Source organism: Wyeomyia smithii, chromosome 3 (genome assembly GCF_029784165.1).
Source record: "Wyeomyia smithii strain HCP4-BCI-WySm-NY-G18 chromosome 3, ASM2978416v1, whole genome shotgun sequence".
NCBI lineage: Eukaryota > Metazoa > Arthropoda > Insecta > Diptera > Culicidae > Wyeomyia > Wyeomyia smithii.
In genome coordinates this window covers 106,121,544-106,137,480 of record NC_073696.1, presented here as the reverse complement: position 1 = coordinate 106,137,480, position 15,937 = coordinate 106,121,544, and the positions used below count along the sequence as shown (strand labels likewise).

At 37.7% G+C, this 15,937-nt stretch overlaps 1 protein-coding gene across 7 annotated transcripts in view; it reads right to left on the bottom strand.

Moving 5' to 3' along the window:
* LOC129732168 (uncharacterized) overlaps window positions 1–15,704 on the bottom strand; it is a 41,101-nt gene extending 25,397 nt beyond the window's left edge. The window contains exons 1-2 of one of the 7 annotated variants that reach the window (XM_055692745.1): window positions 14,952–15,704; window positions 14,133–14,247 (exon numbers count right to left, since the gene is read on the bottom strand). The gene's annotated coding sequence lies outside the window, so the exon portion shown is untranslated. Of the gene's footprint in view, window positions 1–14,132 lie in introns of all 7 variants that reach the window. The other 6 variants (XM_055692746.1, XM_055692747.1, XM_055692743.1 and 3 more) reach the window with 6 other exon arrangements.
* Window positions 15,705–15,937: the final 233 nt, after the last annotated feature.

The window sequence follows — 15,937 nt, the reverse complement described above, 5'->3', positions numbered from 1 at the left end:
ATGAACTTAATTCAAATTTACCTAAAAACGAATGGATTTCGTAAAACGCAACAACCGCACGCCGAACGCAAACTACGCAAACTACTGGTCCCAGCTCAAATAACCGATAGAGCGCTGTATTGAGATAATCACACTGAGCGCAGTCAAAATACCGCACAGGAAACTGAACTGCCTTCTCCGAAAACAAATAAGAGCGTGCCGACCACTGGTATGACGAAAAAGCCAAAACACCCGCTTTATTAAAAAAAAAAAGGAAAAAAGGGAATCGGCAAAACAGGAATAGATTTGGCATCCATGCAGGGTTTGTCTTTGTCGTGAATAATTACAATATTTATCGAACGAACGAAACCTATTCTGAATCGTAACGTGCTAAAAAAGAACCGACGGGCGTACAGTCTCCGAAATAATGATTTGGTACATCCCGGAAATCACAATACACCGATAATCCTTAGATGAGCAAAGCTCACCAAGGCCGAAGACACGTTTACACCGGAGCATTATGTAGGACCGCTTTATTCCCTCTCACCGACGCATACGCAAGAGGACACGGTGCTTCGCCCCGATAATCTTTTGTTTTGTATTTAAGTTAAGATACCTACTGAGTATAAAAAAAAAAAAAAACTTGCAAAGTTTCATGCACTCATAGCTCAAAAATTTAAAAAAATGCAATATGCATATCGAACAAGACTGAATTCTAAGTTGATTGATAAAATGCCAGAGCAATCGCAATCAAAATTTAGTTGCTAAACCAACAAGATTTTCACATAATTAATAAAAATTGTCTATGTGTTTCAATATTTGTTCAAAAGCTAGAAAAATCATCAAACAAGGGTATAAAACTGGGCCAAATGTTTGTAACCGTTCGGTCAGGCCGCGAAAAGTTTATGAATTATATTCTAATGCTACCAGTTCCGTGTTGTGGGAGCCAGCGTGTACAAAGGTGTAAAGCTCTCACCTATTGGGGCAATTCTGATTATTCAAGCAGAGCTTTAGCAAATGAAACGACTCCACAAAACCACGCTAAAATGAATCTCGACATATTGTAAGCAATGCACCCAGATTGACATCTACCAAGAAAATAAACAAAAAAATAGATCAATTATTTTCAAAACGGCTAATTGACAACGCAGGCAGGGTGTTTAAAGTATCCCTGCCGACGTCAGTGCACTGCTCCACGAGACGCATGAAACGCAAAAACTAAACATAACACTTACTGCTTGTAGATTTATTTAACTTTTAAAATTAAAATAATTTTTTTTCTGTGTATATATAGAAGAAATATCGATTAACACGTAACAACTTGCACATCCCTACAGACAGACAATGCGTTACAGCAAAATTTTCCAATTAGAATTACCTTCTAGCGCTTTCTTATTGAAACAATTTATTCTAACTGGCGCTAGTTATAAGAAACAATAATTGAACGAATAAAAGCAGAATACTTAGCTTTATATAGGTTCTTCGACCCTTTTCCTCTCGCCTTCGTTCAACATTTACTATAGCACTTGCCACTGTATGACGTAACACTTTGACATTTTTTTCTTCGTTGGATGTTGGCTTACAAAAAAAAACAGAAAAATAAAACACATTTTGCCGGACGATTTTCACATGATATCGTTCTTTTTCCATGCCAACTTCACACAATACAAACTTGAACTGTAATGTCAATTTAAACTGCAGACTCTATTTCCATAAATCCAGCAGAATACACTCGAATTACACGAAAATATTACGGAGTAATTTTTAACGCGCCTACCAATCAGTACTTTACTACTGTTCAGAGTGAAAACTGCATTCTGCTCAGATTGTCCTCTGAGTGTCGATCAGATTTAGAAATATATTTTGTTTATAAAAGAATAAAAATTTAAAAAAAGGTTGGGATAATTTGAAACTTTCAAGAGCAAATTAAGTCTAGTTTATAAATTTATAGTTATCCTTTATAGTTCCTTTTATTTCTACAGGGTGGCAACGTGAGAGTGATACACTTTATTTATGTCAAAACTCAAACCAGTTTTTATTTCTCTTCGGAATTGATTTCAATAACATCTATAAGTAGTAAAACTACAATGCTCTTAGTTGAGTTCAAATCTTTCACCTATGTGTTTGATAACGGCCCGTAGACGCTTTCCGAAGTTATTGCAAGCCGACCGCACAACTTCGTTCGGCATTTCGTCCCAAATATTCACCAAACGTTTTTTAAATGTGTCCAAACACAAATTCCTAACGTCGTCCAACTTTCCCTGCGTATATCTCCAGATACCGAAGTCTAGTATGGCAAGTTCTGCTTGCCCCATTTCTGAACGATGCCTTATGCGCTGGTACTCAATCTTGTTAAAAGCAAAAACTGTCTTTCCCAAAAAGCATTTTAGCGTAAAAATTTCAGTTCTTGATCAAAAAGAATTTTTGAATGTGTTCTGAAGGGTTTTGTCTAAAAATTATGAGAAAAATTCACTTGTTTGTGATGTTTAATGGGCTCTGTGAGTCAAATAATTGAATGCGATGCTGAACTAAACCATGCAAAATATTCAAAAACAACCCCAAAAAAATAAAAAAATATAGGGAAAAATGAAGCAATCGAACAGATTTGAAAAAAAAAAAAACGCAAAAGAGTGGTTTTGTAGCTTGAAAAAGTCATTTTTTCATAAATCACGCTTGGGCAACCTGAAAACAATTTTTTAGAAAGCGAATCGTTCTACAAAAATGCTAAAAATAACATTATCTTTCAATTTAGGGATGAGCACCTTGACTTTTTCAACAACGATTTTTATTTTGGGACAGCCTACTGTACATGCGAGATTGAGATTTGAATTGCCTTATACTTTGGAGCCTTCAAACAAGGAATACATAAGAGAGTAAAAGAGAAACAAGTTTGACACTTTCCGGGGTTTAAAAAAATATATGATTTACAAAACGAGTGTATATTTTAAGAATATTGCAAAATCATCATTATTAACGTATGGGGAAAAAAATCCGAACAAACATTCAATTCCAAAAAAAACTTGCGCAACTTATTTTTCTAAACATGTTTGTTTATTTAACCCTCTGATGCCTAAATTTTGTTTTCGCTTGAAAAAATTTTAGCCGCTTTGTTTTGAGATCCGTAACACATGTCTGATAACAAGAAAACTTCTGTTTTGAAAAATAGTTACTTATTTGAAAAAATATCAAGACTGCCTAAAGGCGGCACTGGGCACTCGCGTAAAAAAATCTAATGAACATTATTTCAAAACGGATTTTTTTTTCGAGCTCATTTTATGTTAACTAAATTGTTATGCAGCTAGCGATGATGGAAATCGTAGAAACAATCCTTTCACAAGGTGAAACAAAAATGGCCATGTGCGTCACACAGGACAAATAATTAGATGTCCCGTTTATTGGTTTGTCTGGCATATATTGTTTCTAAAAAAGTTTCATTTTGGTGCAGCACAACTGCTAATCGACGCAAAGTGCTGACTGGACTGGAAGGTTTGGTTGACATAGTCAATAATTGGTCGAATTTTATATAGCTTATCGTATCGAGAAGGTCCTTCACGAGGAACGTGGTAATATTTCTGCGATGACAGTGGATGTCTGTGGTGAAGAATAAATGAGTTAACACAAGTTAAAATTTCTCGAAAAATAAACTACTTTTACAGAAAATTTCTTTAGCATCTTGATGCATTCTTTTTGTGTAATTTTTGTAATGAATTCCAACGATTGGCAATCATTGTTCGTTTGTAAGTGTTTGCATGAACCTTTCGGATTTGTGCTAGCGAGCCGCTACTGGTGGATATGCCCAAATTGTGCCCAGCGAATCGGCCTCCGTTAGTAACATTTTAATGGATAATATAACGCTGCTTCATATGAAACAACTTAACTTAAGAAACAATAATTTGAATCGAATACTCGACCTAATATTTGTGGATGAAGAGGCTGTACCGATGTGTCAGCTTTCTGATCTATCTGAAGCACTTAGGGGCCATCCACATACCACGTAGTCAGTGTTATTTTCACGAGGTCAAGAGTTGAGTGGGCAGTGGATTCTTTCAAGCCCTTTAAATCGCCTGGACCGGATGGGATTTATCCAGTGCATTCTGGTAGAGATGTTTAGGGCTAGCATGATACTAAGCTACATTCCTAGTAAATGGCGAGAAGTCCGCGTTATATTTATTCCTAAGGCTGGAAAACGTGACAGGACGAGTCCCAAAGCATAGAGACCAATCAGTCTAGCGTCTGTCATTTTGAAAATGATGGAAAAAATCATCAATCTACATATCAAATTATCATATTTGAACAGTAGACCATTGAACAAATTCCAGTTTGCCTACCAAGCTGGTAAATCAACTGAAACAGCACTTCACACGTTGGTTTCAAAACTAGAAAAGTCTTTCGATGCCAAGGATATCTCACTGGCAGCTTTTCTTGATATTGAGGGAGCATTTGACAACGCTTCTCACGAATCTATAAAGAAAGCTATGATAAATCGGGGTTTTGACATATGCACCTCGAACTGGATACTTGCTATGTTAGACAATCGGTTAATCACAGCCAATTTAGGAAGATCTACTTTAACGACAAAACCAACAGAGGCTGCCCGCAAGGAGGGGTTTTATCTCCTTTATTGTGGTCTCTGGTAGTCGATGATCTTCTTAACAACTTAACAAACCTAGATTATGAAGTCATTGGATTTGCTGATGATATTACTATCTTAGTTAGGGGCAAATGTGGGCCTACTATTACTAATAGAATGCAAATTGCCCTAAACTACACACTCAAATGGTGTAAGCAGGAAGGACTAAATGTTAATCCTTCTAAAACAGTCATTATCCCGTTCACAAGAAAGAGAAAGTATAATATTGCAACTCTAAAGTTGGGAGAAACACAGTTGGAACTATCCAAGCAAACCAAGTACCTAGGTGTCATGCTTGACCATAAGCTTAACTGGAACGACCATCTGGAGTACGCAATCTCAAAATCCAACAATGCTCTTTGGGCTTGCAGCAATACATTTGGTAAGAAGTGGGGACTCAAACCTAGGATGATTCATTGGATTTACTTGGCTATAGTGAGACCCAGAATAACTTATGCCTCATTAGTGTGGTGGCCCAAAACTACACAAACATCAGCTCAGAAAAAGCTGGATAAGTTACAACGTCTGGCATGCCTATCAATAACTGGAGCATTGGCCAGCGCACCATCCAAAGCCTTAGAAGCTCTTTTGTATCTTCTACCTTTGCATCATTATGTGCAACTTGAAGCGGAAAAAGGTGCTCTCAGGCTCAAACGCGTTAAACTTCTTCAGGAAGGGGATCTAGAAGGACACCTACGAATCCTTAAAGATTTTCAACTGAACAACTTAGTAACAATGTATGAAGACTGGATGGAATCCAAGACTAACTTCAATATTCCCTTCAAAGTGATTGAATCCTCTCGCAGCGAATGGGAAGAAGGAGGTCCTAAAACTCGCCCAGGACCACTCTTATTTTTCAAAGATGGCTCTAAAATGGGTGAATCTACTGGTGCTGGGGTTACTGGACCAGGAATTAATATATAAATTCCAATGGGACAGTGGCCCACAGTCTTCCAAGCTGAAATAAATGCTATCCTAACATGCACAAATATTTGTTTGGTTAGAAAATATAGATATGCCAATATATTTTTTTTCTCTGATAGTCAAGCAGCTCTTAATGCACTTAAAGCCTGCACATGCCAGTCGAAGTTAGTTTGGGATTGTATTCTATCCCTACGACAACTGATTGTAACAAACGATGTAAATCTATATTGGGTGCCTGGTCACTGTGGTATAGAAGAAAATGAAAAAGCCGATCTCTTAGCAAGAATTGGTTCTTCAACTGCATTCGTCGGACCGGAGCCATTCTGTGAGGTTTCTACATCCTGCCTGAAATCAGAGCTCAAAGGCTGGGAAGCAATGATGATTGGTGCCAACTGGAGGGCTACCTCCAATGCAAGACAATCTAAACTATTCATTACACCTTGTAATAGAATCACTCGCAACCTCCTCAGTACAAATAAAGCTGATCTGAGTACGTTGACTGGCCTACTGGCTGGACACTGTCCGAGTAGGTATCCCCTTAAAAACCTAAATTAATCCACCTAACGGTCAGACCCAGCCTTTCTCATTCAAACTTATTATTTATAAAAATAAATTTACATGAACGCTTCAATCCAACAAATGTGTATTCACTTTTTGGGTTCTAAAATAATGATGTTGTAATAGAAGTATAAAATATGAAATTTGACGTAATGTAAATGCTCAAGAAATAGCGAAATAAAAGAAATGACTCTTAATTCCGAACAATTCAATCACGGGTGATACCGGGAACATTCAAATTGTACGATACCACATTTAAATTATATTGTGGTCACGAATATTGATCAAAGCAGGTATAGTTTTAAATAGCCTTTGAATTTCTTTTCTTTCCATAACTTTTGAACCACATATCAAATTGTTATGAAGTTTGTTATTTGTAAGTTTGGGAGATGACTCGTTCGTATGACACTAGTTTTGTTCAAATAAGTCGTGAAATCTTTGAGATAATAGATTTCGTTGTTTTATTAACAATTTAATACATAATGGTTGCTTAGTTCGATTATAATCAAATGAAATGGGAACGTATGGGGCAGCCAAACTTTGAAACCACATGTTAAATCATAATTCATCAGTTAACCCTTAACTAGCCCGTTCATCTAATAATACTATTGATCAAATCGGTTGTGTACTTTCTGAAATAATGAAGTTTCGTGATTTTCACAATTCGGCACATTACAGACGAAGTAACACTTCGATTACAGTAAAATTCAATTGGGTGTTATGAGTCAGCTAGATCTTTTATTTGACACAAATTTCGTGAAAATCGGTTCAGCGATCTCTGAGAAAAGTGATTGAGTTTATGTATTATTCGGAATATGTTTCTTTTCATAGCTAGATTTCACATTTTTAAACATAACAGGCAAAGTAATAGTCCGATTGCAAAAAAAAATCAATAGGATCTTATGGGGTAACTGGACCTTTCATATGACACTGATTTTGTGGAAATCGGTCCAGCCATCTCTGAGAAACATGCGTGAAATTAAACAGTCTTCAGAAGACGTTTCTTTTCATAACTTTTGAGCTACATGTTCAATCTATATGAAATTCGAAAGTTAAGAGTTTTTAAGATAGCCCGTTCATTTGACATCAATTTTACTGAAATCGGTTGTGTGGTTTCTGAGATATTGATGTTTCGTGATTTTTACATTTTTCAACATAACCTTCAAAATGAAAATCCAATTACAATGAAATTTAATAGGGTCTTATGGGGCAACTAGAACTTTCATTTGCATATAATTTCATTGAAATCGGTCCAACCATCTCTGAGAAAAGTGAGTGGAAATAAAAATCTGCACATACACACACAGACACAAACACACACACCCACACACACCCACACACACACCCACACACACACACACACACCCACACACACACACCCACACCCACACCCACACCCACACCCACACACACACCCACCCACACACAGACACACCCACACACACAGACACACACACACACACACACATACACACATATACACACACTCATACACACACAAACACACACACACACAAACACACACACACAAACACACACACACACACACACAAACACACACACACACAAACACACACACACATACACACACACAAACACATACATACATACAGAAAATGCTCAGCTCGTCGAACTGAGTCGATATATGCCATTCGGCGGCCCTTTGGAGCACTTTCATATCTTCGGTTTTGAAAGTGATTGCTATACCTTTCTAGGAGAAAGGCAAAGAGTTAAACAAATCATTAATTAGAAGTAAAATATTCGTGCTGAAGAAATAGCGAAATAAAAGAAATGACTTTGAATTTCGTACACTTCAATCACGAGCAATACCGGGAACGTACGTATAGCACAATACCAAATTTAAATTTTGTTTAGGCCATATGTTTTGATCAAAGCAGTTACAGTTTTAAATAGTCTTTGAATTTCGTTTCTTTTCATAACTTTTGAACCACATATCAAATTGCTATGAAATTTCTTACTTGTGAGTTTGAGAGACAACCCGTTCAAATGACACTAGATATGTTCAAATAAGTCATGTGATCTTTGAGATAATAGACTTTCGTTGTTTTTATAATTTATTACATAACGGTTGGAATAAAAATACGATTATAGCACAGAACAGATATGCAACTTCGAACAAAACTCTGCAGCAAATCGGTGCCCAAGCTTTCGCATTCATTTTTTGCTGTTCCATCCTACATTGATTTTAGAGTGCATCGTTCGAACAATTCGCTCCAATAGTTTGAATATGCACCAAAAAAATTATTTTTTTTGCTTCAATGACCAGATAAAAATGTGATTTTGAATAGTTGAATCTATCAAAATCAAGTTAAGACAGGATCGCATTCAAGAGATCTTTAAAGCGGAAATTCAGTAACAATTCACAAGCAACGTCAATAAAACAAATTAAACTAAAAATCTTTCAACCATTCAAACATTGTCTAACAAATTTTCTTGGATCGTACACTTCACGACTGTTAAAACTATTTTAACCTGTTAGTTGATTTACTTGAATATTTTCGTTAAACTTGGAAACCGAATTTCTCGATCAACAATATTTTTTTCTCGTACCGTTTTTCATACCTAACATTGCTAGAAATGCATATCAAACGCGCTGTACCAGCACCGCTTACGACATTAGGTACAATGTAAAAAATTATTGTCGTTAGTCAAGATATTCAGTTTACAACTTGGGCAACAATGAAATTCATTTAAAATATATTTTCATAAAAACCGTTGCACGTATGCGGGTGGTACTGTAGGATTCTCTCGATGAAAAAGCGGCGAGAGCTCATACAGTCCTTTTGTTGAATGAATGGAATATAAGCGTAATGAAATTTCGAGTGTAAAATGCATTCTCTCCACCGCTAGATGTCGATACTTAAAATAAAGAGATTTTGTCTCGTTTTTGGTTATTCAGTTGAACACATGTGATGTAGTCAAATAAATTGGAACCTATAGGAGAGCCAAACTTTTCATTTGACACTAAGATTGTTGAGTCCAGCCATTTTTGAGAAAACGAGTGAATTTGAAAAGTCACCGGAACATGTTTCTTTTCACAATTTTCGAACCACGTGCTTAATCACTATAAAATTCATCAATTAACCTTTTACTATAGACCGTTCCGATAATTATAAATACACTTACGATCAACTGTCATTTCAAATAACGTGCAGTATTCAACCAAACGTTGGCTGCGTCCTGTTGTTTACATCCAAAAGAAACAGGTGCTGTCATTTTTTCCAACATTTAGTACGAAATTTTGAAAATGCGTGGCCTTTCTCCCGAGCAAAGAAAGCGAATTTTGCACAAATGGGGCACCGTGAGTGGTCTTTCTAAAAGAAAATTAGCCAGAGAAGAAGGTATAAGTGTCGGAACAGTTCAAACCGTGTTGCGGAAGTATTGTGAAGAGTGCACATTTACTGATGCCCCGAGACGTGGTAGAAAACCCGTGGCCTGTTGATCCCACAACAGACAAAAAGGTTAAGGAATACTACAAGCGGCATCCTTCAGTATCAGTACAAGATGTGGCGAGAAAGCTTGGAACCTCGGCGAGTAACGTTATGCGTGCCAAGGGAAGAATGGGTCTGCAGACCCGTCGGAAGCAGAAGCAGCCAAAACGAAATCCAAAACAAGCTGAATCTGTGAAACCGAGAGCTCGGAAGCTTTATGACAAACTTCTGACCAAAAAAATTGGGTGTGTTATCATGGATGACGAAACCTACATAAAACTGGACTATAAGACTCTGCCAGGACCGCAATTTTATATATCACTGAAGGGAAAGGATGTCCCTGGACCAGTGAAAGCCATTTACACCGAAAAATTCGGCAAGAAGGTAATGGTTTGGCAGGCTATTTGTGAATGTGAGAAAATATCTCGTCCATTCATTACGAATGACACAATGAATGGTAAAATTTACGTGAAAGAGTGTTTACAGAAAAGGTTGTTACCCATGGTTAAGCAGCATAACAATCCTCCAATCTTTTGGCCCGATCTTGCTTCCTGCCATTACTCTAAGGCTGCACTAGGGTGTTATAAAACAAATAATGTCACATGTGTCCCAAAGGAGATGAATCCTCCAAACTGCCCTGAAATTCGCCCTATTGAAACTTTTTGGGCTTTGACCAAGGCAAAGCTGAGGAAATATGTCAAACCAGCGGACAACGTTGAAAAATTTGAAAAAGATTGGCTTAAAGTGGTAAAAATGGTCGGAGAACACACTGTGCAAAAGCTTATGAGTAGTGTTAAGAGAAAAGTTAGAGAACTCGCGTATCCTACGAAAAATAATCCCAACTTGAATAGAAACTGGAAAGAAAACACTTATTATCTATATTTCAGAATAAAATGACCCGAAAAATCCTGTATTTTTTAGTTTATTCAAGAAAGAAGATGTATTTATAATTTTCGGAACAGTCTATAGCCCGTTCATTTGATTGGTTGTTCAAATCGGTTGTGTACTTTCAGAGATAATGAAGTTTCGTGAATTTCACATTTTGATACATTACAGACAAAGTAACAGACCGATTACATTGAAATTCAATAGGGTGTTATAAGGCAGCTAGACCTTTCATTTGACACTAATTTCGTGGAAATCGGTTCAGCCATCTCTGAGAACAGTGAGTGAGTTTAAGTAGTCTTCGGAAAATGTTTCTTTTCAAAGCTGGATTTCACATTTTTAAACACAACAGGCGTAATAGTCCGATTGCGAAAAAAATCAATAGGGTCTTATGGGGTAATTAGATCTTCCAAATGACACTGATTTTGTGGAAATCGGTTCAGCCATCTCTGAGAAACATGAGTGAGATTGCTCAGCTCGTCAAACTAAGTCGATTGATATACGAGATTCCACCCTTTGGAGCACTTTTATACCTTTGGTTTTTCCAGTGATTGCTATACCTTTCTAGGAGAAAGGCAAAAATAGGCAAACTGACAGAAGACATATGTCGCTTCTGTAATCTTGAAGTTGAAATTTCGGAACACCTACTGTGCCAATGCGGCGCATTATTTCAGCAAAGACTGCGTATTTTTGGAAAAGGTGTCCTTACGCCTAACGAGGTATGGAATGCTGAACTAACAAAGATAATGAACTTTATCAAAGAGGGCATTCCTTCTTGGGGGGAAATGCAAAGTCCTAGGGCGACCGTCACTGATACCCATAGTGATGGTACGAACTGACAGCGCATATATATTAACGCGGAGTATACCACAATATATCTAACTAATGGTAGCAGTGGTCATAAGCTCCTACAAGGGAAAAAAAAGCCCAAGTTACATCTTCAGTTTTCATTTACCCCCGTTCATAAAACTATACTTTTATATTATTTTCTGATAATCATTGGCCACTATTCGGCTTATTCGGCCTATTCGGCCGAATTATAAACTTACTATTCGGCGAGCCGAATATTCGGCAAAATTTTTGCTGATATTCGGTCCGAATATTCGGCCGGCCGAATATTCGGTGCATCTCACCAATATATCGCCCGGAACTCTGGTTCATTAACATTCGTTCACATGAACACTCGGGTCTAGCCCAACTCCGGCCATCATCTCGAGAAACTACATATGACAATCAGTACATAAAATGTGCGAGGTAATCAGGTATTTGAAAAAAAAATCCAGGACGGGTCGGGTACCGGCAATTTCGGGGTATTTTTCTTTCGGGTACGGGTCGGGTACGGGTAGTTGAAAACAAACTTTTTCGGGTTCGGGTCGGGTACGGGTATTTCAAACAAACCCGACTTCGGGTTCGGGTCGGGTACGGGTATTTCAAACAAACCCGACTTCGGGTTCGGGTCGGGTACGGGTAACAAATTTCCCATACCCGACCATCTCTAGTGCAAAAGGTGATTTTTGTTGGAAAAACCCTGCTAGGAGAAATTAACGCAGAGATGTGAACGTGCCGCGTCAACGAAACTTTTTGAGGCTCCAACAACATAGGACAGACTACTCACAAAACGAGATTCGAAGAATGTGCGTTTTATCAGATCGAAATCGAAATCGAAATTCCATAGTCATTATTATCTGTTCGACTTTCATGTTTACTCCACTGTTTTTCGTAATCGTGTTACAAACTTTTATATGCAGATGTAGTTCTTGTCACTAGTTTTTAAGTGTTCCGATGAATGTAAACAAATAAACAAATAAACAAATAAACAGATATTCCCAATCGTTTTTCTTGTTTTGAGCTTAAAACATATGTTTGAAGTAGAATTTTTTCTACTAGAAGTGTTTAGTGTTTATTTTCTAATTGTTTCAAAATAAATTCAAAATAAATTGAGAACGGATGCATTCACAAAGTTATCATATGCTTTTCGATTTTAAGTACAAATAGTTTTGAAATTAAACGCAAAATTTTGAAAATAAATATTTTAAAAAACTTAACCTTTTATAATTTTTTTGTCGTTTCTCTATTCTGAACTTTTCATTAAAAATTACGTTCTATCTTAAATTTTCTTTAAGAAAAAAATTAAAAACAAATCGACTTTAATTTTGTAAATTAAAATGTGTTTACTGAGATTTTTTTTGACCAAAATTGTTTTTTCTTTTATTGTGTTAGGTCCCTACAAATCGTTCTCTGATAGTTTCTGTGCAAAACTAATAAATTCTGGTCTAAAATGCTTTGACCAAACCCATGGCAAAATGCATACGCTCTTTTAAGAAATTAGTTTTGAATCTTAAAAATTCCTCCATCTGTAAAAATTACCCAGTTTGCTTAGCCAAACACGTGTGCAAAGTTTCATGAAAATCAAAATTTGTTTGAGAATTTTAAGATCATTTGACGTGGAAACACGCATTTGTGCACTTCTAGATGACCACATTTGTCATATTTTGGTTCTTAACTGTCTTCTGAATGGTAAACGCTCATTGAAGAGTTTCCATTGAATCGTGTGCTCACGTTTATGTTCATGAGAAAGTGATGTATATGAACTTTATAAATAATATATGAGTTATTTTTCGTGGTTTGAACTTCTCTACTCTACTCATATGAAATGTACGCAACGGTCGATATATTTGGCTCAACTTTTGCTTAAAGCGCTTTGTTCATCGTCACATGGTTTAGGCTTCATGAATATGTAATATCCGTTCAATATGAGCGCAAGTTTAGCGCAAGTCAGACAAATTAATCAGATAGTCTAAACGGGTTATCACGCAACAAACATTTTCATCTAATCTTCCGTATATATTGACTGTATACCAGCAGCTACATAAGTTGCATTTTGTGTTTTCGAGTTCATAATAAATAATTGAAATATGCTTTTCATAAAAATGCGAATCTTAGTTCATCGCGTTGCCCAAAAATGTAGAGTGATTTTGACGGATGATGCTCGGATGTCATAATATTCCAGTGCTGCCAACTTGAAAAATAGGATCATGAAAATCGCTCTTTATTTCGATACGTTAGAAAGTCACCAAACAAAACGTTCTTTTGCTTTTCATAACTTCATAAATCTTCGAGGTAAAGCATATTCTGGTATTTTGACTGCAGCTACCATCTTCCAGAGGATTTTTTTTTTTCAAATCATCCAAATAACGCCAAATAATGCCCGGTTGGAGATTTTCGGACCCTTGCACGGTTGAACATTGAACGGTTATCAGCTGACTGAGTAGCAGCAGAATACATTTGTGGGGTTCATAAGTATATTGGTGCACCGCTTGAAAACATGAACGAACCATGGGGTGTATCCACGACACAGTTAGCAATCCTGCTATGTTCATGGCTGTCGTTTGGGGAAATAAGTTAGGGCTATGGTCCAGCTGATAAAAACAAGCGAATATTCGAAACAATAGGAGAGGACCAGCCCAAAATCGTAGGTGTATTCTAGATTCTGCTGTTTCTCTTGGCGTATTGATCTCACATGATAATAACCAAATAGAAGGGAAAAGTTTATTTAAGAACCAGAATTGCACAGAAAAAAAGCTTATAAAAATTGAATTATTCGAAGTGTTTGCAAGAAACTGTTATTAAAATTTGTATAACAACAGACGGTATTTTTTGTAGTAACTAAGCAACGAATTGCGCGTTGCTGTTATCAGATTTACCTTGTAGAAACGTCCTCTAATCTCTGATCAAGCTTAATAAGGTTTCACACCAGTTATTTACAGTTTACTTCTTATCACAAAACAAGGTGTTTGATCGTTCGGTAATATCACTGCGCTGTAAATCCGAAAAGTAAAACTTTGGCACCAGTAATTCTAAAATCGGCAATCAATGTTTCACCTAACGGTCGGTTAACTTCAACTTTTAACCCGATCGTTACTATGAGGCAACCAACGTTCTTTTTGGTTGGCTGTTTTCCAGCACTAAATCTGTTTTCCACACTTTACACTACCGAAAGCCTGTTCGCAACGAACCGATTTACCTCCTCCAGTCAACTAGTCCACCCACTTTCCTGTGCACGAGTTAGCGAGAGGAAGAGAGAAGGGTTCAGCATCGGACGATTTTGTAGATAATTTAATAAACTTGTTCCGTGCACTGTGACAGAGTTCGTGTATCTGTGTGTAAGCGTTGTTGCAAAAAATCACTTTGAACTTGACCGAAATCAATATTTTTGTTTCGTTTTTGACCGCGGGTCCAAATAAAACAAAACTCGTTTTTCTTTTTCGCTTCCCGCGAGTTCAACTTGGCACGACCAATAAGCAAAACGACGACGATGCTATTAACGCTTTGATACTCTTTTTGTGCTCCGCGGCAAAAGCAGCACGTTCGAACTCTGGGAGACCCCGGCTTTGGGCCCCTGGTTGTTGATGTTATGATTTTCGGCCAGGAGTGTGTAGTTCGACGGAGGAAAAACACCCGGCAAAGTAAATCCTCTCTGACACACCTCACTCTTCACCTTAGCTGTGGGACCAAGCACTTACTGTTTCGATGATTCAGCGGGAAGGGAACTTGAGGTAAGCAATAGCACTACTCCCCGGGGAGGACTCTTCGAAGATCGCACGACGTCCGTTTTTTGGGCACCACGCAGAAGATTTACCTCCTCTTGTTTGATGAACGTTCACAAAGCAGGCGCGAAATGTAGTCTCCTGACACCACACGAGCTTTTGCTTTCTTTCACGTTTATGTTTTCATTCAACACACAACATATCAATCAAAAAGAAATTAATATATTAATAAGTCTCTTTCTTTTTCTCCTTTTGCTCCCGGTGCTAATCGGAGCCCCCGAGCTCAGAGCTGTCGAATTGCGAATGTAAAAGACAACGCTATTTTTCGGAACAGAGCTTGAACACACGTTTGATCGGTTGATTCTTGCTTTGCACGATTTTTTGTCGTGCTTTATACATATATATGTTTTAATGTTGGCTTTCTGTTTGTTCACTTCCACTTTCCGTCCGTCTGCGACTCAATAATAGCGGAGAGTTGATTATTGATTACTGAGGTCTCACACAACGATTGTACCACCCAACTATGTTTCACGCTTCAAAGTTGTGCCAGTATTTACCTACTTCTGTTAGGTTTAGAAGTTTGATAGCATAGCGCACCGACAAAAGGACATGTACGCAAAAGCGATGAACCCGGCTGGATCGTAATGAATCGCACTAGCCGCCGTTCGGGCTTAGCTTTCCACCAACTTCACACTAGGCACTGGAAAGCTGCTTGCGAAGTGTTATGCTGACGCGGGACGACTGATCGAGTGATTTGGAAATGAATTAAAATTTAACTTGCTGTCTCCCTAGCGAGCACCCGATGAAGGCGCGCGGTGAGCGTGATGTACAGGCTCTCACGGTACGCATGATAATTTCGCACCACGGAGAGAGGGAAACGACAGACACTCACTCTGCCTGCCGGGACCGTGTTGTTGAGTTGCACTACGGCGGCGGCTAATGATTATGGGTCTTGGAGTTTG